Raw genomic sequence first — 10295 nt, forward strand, 5'->3', positions numbered from 1 at the left:
CACCGTCGGCGGACGTACAAATTGGCTCAGAAAGGTGTCCCTTTTGGGAACCGCCAGATGGTTCCGGCCCATTTTCGGTGGAAAAGCCGCACGGACGGCGCGCTGCAAAGTGAGCTGAAAACTCTCAACACCTTCGCCGGCTGATGATATGGGGAAAGTTTCGATGCATGCATTTTTCATCGTATTTTGCCTGAGAACGGAAACATGCTGTCGGTTGCTTCGGTCGAGGAAAACTTTAATGCGATGTGTGACACATTTGTGTGACACGAGTGATGGGGAAATAATAAAGAGGTTGAGAGTCCTGACAAAAGGAAATGCGTTCAAAAACCTTCAATCAATTTTAAAGAGTAATGAAAAGAAGTAAGTAATTCCATTCGAATGACACAAACCCATCCTTTCGTCTTGTTCTCGGTTGAAAGTTATGTTCAGTTGGCAGAGTTTTCCCTCTCCCCCTCTCGGGGAAAGGAAATGGGTGGGGAACCGATGCTGAGCGATGTGCACCAGTTTCGGTATGTGCATCGGTATGCAAGATGCTTACACGGCACGTTACGGCGCTTAATTTATAACCAGGCCATTAATTTGCAAACAAAACCGGCACCGAAGCGAACCGAACCAGCGGAAGGCAAACGCTGTGCTGTTTGAGCAGCTTCACACTTAGCACAATGGAGGTTAACGGCATGTGCAATAATCCTTGTGCAGGGAAGGATGTGTCGGGGAATTGCGCCCCCTTTTGCGCAGGGCACGGTGTGCTTTAAATGTGTGCCTTCGAAGAGATGTTTGCCGCATACTGCCACGTCGGAGCTCGTGCTGCCCGTCACGTAGAACATATCCTTCACCGGGTGGGGGATTTTCTGCCACAAGCTGATATCGTTTTCCTCCCGAGTTTAAAGATTCTCGCATGAGGAAACAATATTCCCAGCTCAATTCCACTATTTTGCACATTCGGGCAAAGGAAAAGTATTCCCTAAACGGCAAACCTAAGCTAACAAAAGCGACAACAATCTTTTTGGCGTCAAGGATACGCTCAGTGGTTCGATTGCTAGTTTCAACAAACATCTCACGAAATGAAAACTCGTTGGTGACATCGTTTAGGCAAATTTCTTTCCCCCCAACTGGTACTAAATCCTCATACTTATTCATGCACACGAAACACCAACCCAAGGGGTAGAATCACACATGCCCAACAATCAAACGCAACGACATAAGCCATTAGTTGCTGGGAATATGGGCTCCCAAATGAGGCACAATCGCTCGCATTGCTTACAATTGGATTTGTGTAGCTATCCTCGAATGAGCCGCACTGCATGAACCGAGTAGGAAATGTAGAACGGTGCGCTTGCTGGAGTCGCTCTGAAACAACAAGCCGAAGAAGAATGGCCGGAAGATTAATGCTAATTTAAATAGCAATGTCACGAGAAAGGTATCAGTGTAGAACGAGGAGAATCTCTCGTTTGACTTCCAGAAAACACCATTTGCATTGTCAAAGCCATTAGCATAGCTTTCCTTGATGGTCTTCAGAAGGACTGAATGATATTTATATTTTACTAACAAATGAACAATTGCATATGCACATTCGTGTTTATTTTATTGATTGCAAGTATTTATATCAGTGAGGTTATTTTTGGGTAACACGTGCAAACTTGCTAAGAATAATTTCACACTAAACATATAACTTTCCTTCTAGTATTGAAGAAAATGAAGTTGTGACGACGACCTGGTTTTATCTATTCAGAGGGTCAACGTACGAACCCGCTAAGAACGGATTTGTATGCATTTTGCATAAACGCTGCGGTGCGGCTAGTTGGTGTTGGCCGCTTACAAACAACATTCAATGCAGAGATGAACCGTTGAGTCGTGTTCTACTGTTGGTTTCTTGTTACAATTTGTTTCATTGCACAATAGTATTACCCTGGTCAAAAGCTGTAAATTGTTGATTCTTTTTTATTTATGTACTTCTTTTCTTTTTCGAAAACGCTTTAAAACAAAAGGTTTTATTTCATTTTTCTACTCTAAATATGTAGTTTTACTCAATTTTCAAAGTTCTAAATTTGGTGATAAGTGAAATAAAACAACTATCCCTTTCAAATCTCCAATCTTAGCGATGAAAAGTAAAATATAAACTCATGTGTACGTAGCCACCACAGTGTGCACCATGTGCCAGGGCTGCTAGAGCTGTAGAACATACCACAGGAGCACACTGAAATCTCGCTAAGCGCACAAAGACTTTGGTCGCTGTCTTCTCGAGTGAACGTCTCAAGATAAATGCGCTTCACATTGTGAAATCTGCATAATTGAAAATTCTTGAAACAACTCCCCACGGTCGTGCAGCACGGGGGTCAAAGGCCTTGGAGTTCGAGCGGGGGCGGGGTGAAGAAGACAGCCGGGTTTTAGCATAACAGCAACAGAAATAATCGACCAGTAGACGGAGCGTAACGAGAAACATGTTGAAATTAAACCGATTCCCGCACGCTTTTTCCCGCCAGGTGCAAGGAAACGGGAGTACTATAAACGTTTCGGGATGGTATTATCATTGAGAGAAGGACGAGTTTCTGCAGATCGTGCGCCGTAGAGTTGGAAGTAAATTTCGAAAGCTTAACGATAATAATAGACATACCAAGTGATATGCTTGCATCTTGACAGGGCGGATAAGGAGAAGATTAGGTTGGAAATCGAGTCAAATGGGTCTTCATTAAAATTGTTAACAAGTTTTCCCACAATGAGAGGCTTGCGCTGAGATATGTTTGAGAGTAAAGCAACATACTAATTTGATTAATCTTTTATGGCAGTTGTATGTCAGTTTTTGACGTCAACTTAAGTAAATTTTAAAAGTTCTGAACATGTAACAGCATTTAAAATAAAATGCATGCAGTTATGGAGAGATGAGTTATATTCTTTTGCTTCTTTTTCTACTTTCTTCTCCTTTCATGAATAATATAAGCGATTCCGCAGCAGATATATCATCAAAGGACACCACAAGCGTTTCATTTAAAATGCTATTTAAAGGTGAGTTCTTTTCAACCGAGGAGAATGAATGTGGTTGTTGCCTTCGGTCATTTGGCTGCTGCTTGAATTTCCATTCCCATTCAGCAGAATTCGCTCGCTACACCCTCGGCATTGGAAATTTCTGCCTTTGAAAAATCTGTTTTACCATCTTCGCTGTGTTGTGCTCTTAAACCGTCACCGAGTGCCAGCAGCAGCACCGATTTCATGGGCATTCCGTCACTGCTGATGCAACGCAGCCCTTCGCTGATCCTTCGACGGTTGCCTCAGCTCGAGGATGCGATTCGAATGGTTCTGATAGCCCCGAGGGTATTTCAGGAGTAATCAAAGCTGATTCAAAGCGAAGCGGAACTGGAACGCTTCACGATGGCCATGGCCTGGGTGGCCTCTGTTGGAGGAGCATTACTCAACATCGTGGGCCGTTCTAGTGAACTATCATTCAGGCTTTCTTTGTATGCAAGCCTCTGGGCACGGAGGTCCATTTCAACAGAAAAACGAAGTAAAACATGTTTTCTTCTTAACAACGGATTGAGCAAGGACACAGGATTTAAATTGAGGTTATATCTAACAAGTGAGGTTTTGTACTAATGTTTGAAAATATAAGAGCTTAATATCTATGATATTAATCTTCCTTGTTTAGTTTATCATCGTTGGTCAATATATTTTTTTTTATGATTTGCAAAAGATATTTTAAATATGTATATTTATTTTATAAATATCCAACCTTCATTTACGATGGTTTTGAATGCCCAACCTATGTAGCAATGGTTAAAAATTTCTAAACATAAGGTTCGTCTGTATGATATGTCCTTTGTTGTTTATTTATATAACATATGATTTATTGTATGCAGTAAAAGTTTAATTACATCTTGTTACACATGTAGTTTTTTTATGACACCTACAAGATAATGAAAAATGCAAGTCACATTCGTAGCTCTGAAGCTCGCTTGTAAAAGTTTCTAATGGAAAGAAAAATCACAAAAGTTATTTTCTTCAAGCAGAAGCACTTTTCGTCGCTGCAGTGCCTTTAATGGCACACCCTTTGGCATTGCATTCGTGTTCGGTTCAATGTGTGTTTGATTTCTCAACATGTTCGGTATCCGAAAAATGTGTAGTTGAGGCCACCCAAACCATGTCGAGTCGGTCGAAGGTGTAGACGGTTATTTGAAATATGTTCGTCTACAAGCGAGCGATAGCTTAGCCCCACCCGTTCGAAGTTTGTTGCTCGTCGGTCGCTTGTTGGTTGAGTTTCTGTTGACATTGTGTGTTTGTTTGATTAAGATAACTAGTTGGAAAACAGCTTCACTAACTGCTGCGGTACATGAAATGAATATGAACATAACAACCAAACACTTCAAGAAAACAGTTACTTGTCATTCCGCAATCTTCTTTTTGGTACTCTCAAAAACATATCGCTTGTTCAACCTAATTTTCCGTCCCATTAGTTCACCTTTCGGCGGCACAATCTGAACACGTTTACCCTTCTGCTAGACGAAAATCTTGAACCCAAAATAAAAAAAAAACAAACAACCCAGACTAGTTCCTTATCTTATCAGACGATCGACCGGGGTTTCGTCAAAGCCGGTAGCGAGCGGTTTCCCTTGATGGTTTGATGGCTTAAAATAAAACCATAACTGCGTTGTTAAAGTATTCTGGCAATCGCACCCGGCGTTGACGCGTTCGACGCGCACGTCCCCCAGCGAAAAACCCGGGAAGCAGACGAAAGCCAAAGTCGCCACATTTCATTCCCGGGGAAGGCGTGCGACAGTTTTTTGACAAGAACATAAACTAGAAGATAAATTGTTGTAGGGAGGGGCGCGGCCGACAGATCGATGGCAAGTCGTGGGACGGAACGGGGTGCTTCAGTTTTACACATCAGTTTCACACTTTAACTCGAGGAAGGACAAGCGAGAGGCGATATCTTCGTCACGTTATATTGAACCCACACTGCAGACGAGTGTTATGCGTTTTTGCTGCAATTCATAACACACTCTTATTTTGGCATCAATTTGGTGCGTTCGTCTTGGTTATCGTGAAAATCTTAAATACTGTATTTTGAAATTCAAAAGACATAATCAAAACAAACTGATTTTCAGTAGGAGTACTTTACGCCATATTTTGATGACTTATATTGTTAATATGGAAGTTATTGGAATTCTTCTCGGTAAAAGTCCGCCTGTTTGTTATTTTAAACTTGTATGGAAAGGAATAAGGAAAATCCAAAGGCGCCAATAAAGCAATCAAAGAAATAAGTAGTCGAATCAAATAATAATAATTGAATTGAAACTAAAATCGTACGACTTTTCTCTAGTACCAACGAAGATAGTAAACTTCCTCTGTCTCACACGCTGTCATATATTCGGACTGACAGGACCACCCTCGGTGCAGAAGTTCTGTCTTTCACCAGTGGGCACACATTTTCGGCACAACGTGATACGTTTCCCTGAAGCACGCTTCCGAGTGGTTACTCTTTCACACATGTTTTAATATTTCTCCCCTCCGCTGAACCCGTGAAAGTTGCTGCAAACAGTCTAAGACAAGGGTAATTAACCTACTTACGCAAAACTGGGAACCGGCTTTTCTATGTCAAGGAGAATATCGGAATTTTCTATACTCTGCTCGCCAAACGGATTGTTTTTGCGTTTTACGATTTCCACACCACGACTGGAGTACGATTGCGTTCGTCTTTTGGGTAAACCGAAAATCAGTCCCACCGAAATGGGATTGGTGTGATTACTTTTGACTGATGGGAAATTAACTTTCCGCTCACTGGTTGGTACGTTGGTGCCGTCTTATCATGGGGCGTGGATACAAGCGTTCCTGCAGAGGACGCGCATCATTAACCTTTCCCAACCGAGATAAACCCCACGGTTGCGTCCTCCATCTGCGCCGCTGTACTTCGCATAATTATGATTATCGTCACCGCATCGTCTCGGTGTCGTCTTTTCGGCAACTACCGAAGGATAAGGACGAAGTCACTTCAGCGTGTCTGCCAGAATCTGGAGTAAATTAGATGTGACGACGATGACGACGACGACGATCCGCTCTCGCACTTGCATACCTTACCCCTGCGTCTTGAAGTTAACGTCTTCGCATTCAGATGGACTTGGGACAAGACAGCGCAGACGGCTCGCATGTGTTCAGCTGTTGCGAATTTTACGCACTGCGCCAGTGACAGCGACATCGAACGGTGCTCGCCAGAGTGATGAGCTCATTTGTATGCGAAAGTCTTGACTTTCAGCTTGGTGCTATTTGCACCGCGGAGATGTGCGCTTGTGTATGTGCGTAAAGGGATGGCGTAGATATGAAGGGAGGAAAAGATAGAATTGAAGATGCTATTTTCCGAAAGGATGGGAGAGTAGTTTGCCAATCGGAGCCAATTTCGAGGTGAAGGAATTGGCTTGCTGATTAAAGAAGCTTTTGCCGCAGGGAGGGTTCCTTTTCGTGTGTAAGCTAATGCTTTTTTATTTCATTCACGAGTTTAAAATACTATTTCTTTGTGAAATTTAAATCAAGTGTGTTAAGAAATGTCGTTAATTTTCATTCGATTGAACAGACAATCATTTAAACCAGTAGATAATATAATTTCCATTTAAAAGAAACCTCTGACATGGTTGATTAAATTTCGTTCTTCGCTTTACTTTCATATTATGGTACACATTATTTTTTCTCACCAACCTCGAGCTTTCCCCTTAAAAAAACTGCACAACACGAAAAAAGCATTTAGCAAATTGATTTCCTCGCTTCACATTGCACTCCTTTCGGAAGAGTGTCCATGCAAGTAGTGCCGCACGGCAAAATGCTGCTTCCATCTTTGCTGGTGTACCTGCCCGCACAATCTGTGCGATGCAGTGAAAAAGCCAATTTCAGTCCACCAGGTTCGCGCGAGCACGAGGTGTGCTGCACCGCTCGTCTTCAAAAGTGCAGTTAAGTACTTTCGCATACTCGCCAGCCGGCAGCCGAAGCGAGCAACCATCTTTTGGTGCCCCGTAAATATGCCAAAACTTGACTAGCAAAATAAAAGCAAGCAAAGCAGGGAAACGAAGGAAGAAAGGAATAAAATAAAAGGAAATGCAGAACAAAAAAACAACACAAACGAGAACGTACTGAAACATAAACGCCATCAGACAACCTGCCGTCACATCCGCCACTACGTGTTTCACGTAGATCCACAGTCCCGTTCGGAGAAAGAAAAACCGGGAAAATGCTTTACCTACCCGATGGTTTTAGTTGCTGTGCCACGTTTCGCGCAGCACGAAACATTTTTGTTGTGATTCCGCTATGTTTTCTTATTTCCATGAACCGGCTTTTTTGTGTGTGCAATTTTCTCGTTCACTTAGCCGGAAGCCCTTTTTAATCTGTTCAAGCATTATTCATTGTGTCTTGCTTTCATTAAAATTTTATTGCATGGCAATACGGCAGGGATGTTTTGTTTTTCATTCTCATGCTTTCAATTAATTATTCGTGTCACCCGGTTTGGGGCGGTTTTTGTTAGCCCTGCCTCGGGGCCCTGGGGAAGTTTGAAGCAATTGTCTCGTTAGAATAATGCGTTTGTTTATAGTTTGAGTAAAAAAAGGCGGAAGCAAGCGATGTGAATGTTTAAACTAGCATGAACCACACTACGATATTTTTCTATTACCAAAAAAATCCTTTTATCTGTAAGCGTTACAAACCAGTATTTAACTTGCGTTGCAAAACTAGCTATAACCAGTTTAAAGAAGAAGGTTTATAGCTTCGCCAACACGAGGAAAAGAAGCAACTCAACTAATTTAAATGTGTAAAAGTAAAAAAACAAAAAACCCTTGATATGCGAGCATAGGTTTGAAAAATTTCTCAAGACATCTACACGAAAATAACCAACGCTGTCGCTCAACGATACACCGCCGGTCGTGCGAATCGGTCTGTCTCATAAATAAATGCCAATTATTCTTGGGAACCGGCTTCCTTATCCTGCGGTTCATTCCCTTCTGCATCGTTTGACCAGGGCTTTATTTCTCTTCGTTCTTCAGTTCATTAGCATTCTTCTTCACCATCCCCTCCGACCGCAACCGTTTCTCCGGCCGTGTCGTCCTCTTTCGGTGTTGTGTTACGTAAAGTGTCCAAGGTTATGCAATCACGTTTTTCGTTGTGTTTTATTTAAATATAAATTCGAGAAACAATGCTATCCGATTTCCCGTCCGCGTGCTACGGGGCGCGGGTAAAACTGATTGCCTGCCAGGAGCGTTTCGTGGGTATGAAATGATGCTCTGCAGGCAGGATGAGCAAACGCTAGGATTCGCGAAAAAACGACAGACCCTCGCCACGTACTATGGCATTGATTCATTAAACGAATGTGGCGTGATTTTACAAACTGCGTAGTAGGAATTCCTGCACCCGTCCTTTCACACCCAGCACGGGCAGAAATGAGGTTTATCTATTTTAATGATTGTGAAAACGATCAAAATTTGCGTTGTGCTGGTCGCGGTCTGGGATCGCATTCACGCAGACCATTCTAGAATCGTTTCACTTCCTCATAACTGTCACGATTGTCGCGAACCGTGTTGAGAACCGTAAAGATTTCTTCTTTCTTATCTCATCGGAAAGTTTATGCGCCGGTGTTACGTAACAGGAATAAGGGCATCTGTTGGTGAGTAATAGTAGCGTTGGGAAATAATGAATGCCTTCGCGGTATGTATTGTGCTGTCAAGTAAAAGAATCAAATACCGTTACGTCAGTTCGTTACGCAACCATTTGATAAAAAATTTCTTAGTGTAATCGATACACATCATCTTAGAACATTCAACCACGTGGGAAATGATAGCGTATTTTGTAGAACATAATTAGTTGCTCGCCTTATGCTTACTCCCAAAGTATGGTGGAGGCGCCAGGTGGTTCATAATCTCATGCTTCATTTTATGAGCAGAATGTGGAATCAACAAAAGCGTACTTATAAAAAGGTTATATTCATTTCTTTTTCAATTCGTTTTGTTATCTTTGTCAACAGAGCTCAATCATATATTTGTTTTGTTTTTATATTTATTTAATTGAATAACACGTTTGTTATATGTATGTTACCTGAAGCGTTACGATATGCCTTATTGTTCCAAAATTACTCAAACGGGAATTTGATCACATTATTCTGAACTATGAATATCATTCCTCTCAGCATCAAGGTTTTTTTAAACTCGAAGAAGATGCCTTGTAGTAGCAGAACTTTGCATTCGACGCAGCGTAATGCATCGTCACTCACGATCGGTGCAACGCAAATGCATTCAACACATGCCAATGGTTCTCCGCCTCCCCAGCTTTCCGTTCTGCGTCGTGAAGCCGATGCTATCACAACAATACCGTTCCGTCCATCGAACAAGAGGCCGTACTCACGACCGGCCGTTACGTAAGGCCTCGCAAACGCGCGCTCGAGCGCCATCTCTGCTCATGCGCACGTGGCCGACGCGCTACACGTGAGTTTTGTTTACGTTTTACGATGAACCGAATCCGGCCGAGATGAACGACTGGGAGATAGGGCGGTCAATGTTGGTTGCGAGTGAGTAGTTTGCTCGCTCCCCCGCGGCGCTGATTCATTCGCTATAAATCGCCGTGAATCGTGGTAGAGAATTTTGGATGATGAAGAGCCATGACTCAAAGGGGGCAAGACACATCATGTCTCCTCTAATAGATAATGTTCTAACACAAATGTAATTTACTACCAAAAAAAATACTGATTTAACAGCTCTTTCCTCTCGACCACCCTCCTAAATTGCCGACAATGTAGAATGAACGCCCCGATGAATCGGGCCAAACTCATTGCACGATTGCTAACGGCAGCCTCGCGCCATCCCAAAGCGTTACGTTTACGCAACCGGGCACGTTTTTCCGCCCGTCCACGTGGACATGAGATCGCACGGAAAAGCCCGTTGTTACGTGATTACTCGCGCACGGGTGTGTATTCGCTCGCCGGAAGTCCAAGTGCACCCGCCATCCCTCTTGTTTATTGCTCGTGCCAAATGTCTCCCATCAGGGAACTCGTGTGCTCTCGGCGCTTCCGGCGGCACGTTGGTGGAAGTGAAAATGGTTCGAGCTGAACATTCACAGTGCAAATAAAAACCAACTTTACGTGGATTATGGGGCGAATTTATTGGAACGATGCTGTCAAACAGGGGGGAGACTGAATCAGAAAGGTGTTTAAAAATAGTGTCAGCTTCACGTTGGTCTACACTTTTCGTTCTCTTTTCTAGCATCTCATGGGAAAGATGAGACGCTGTCACGATTAGCACCAGATAGGAAGAGAATTTCCTCCCATTAGCTGAGTTTATAGT

The sequence above is a fragment of the Anopheles ziemanni genome, chromosome 2 (genome assembly GCF_943734765.1).
Source record: "Anopheles ziemanni chromosome 2, idAnoZiCoDA_A2_x.2, whole genome shotgun sequence".
Classification (NCBI taxonomy): domain Eukaryota; kingdom Metazoa; phylum Arthropoda; class Insecta; order Diptera; family Culicidae; genus Anopheles; species Anopheles ziemanni.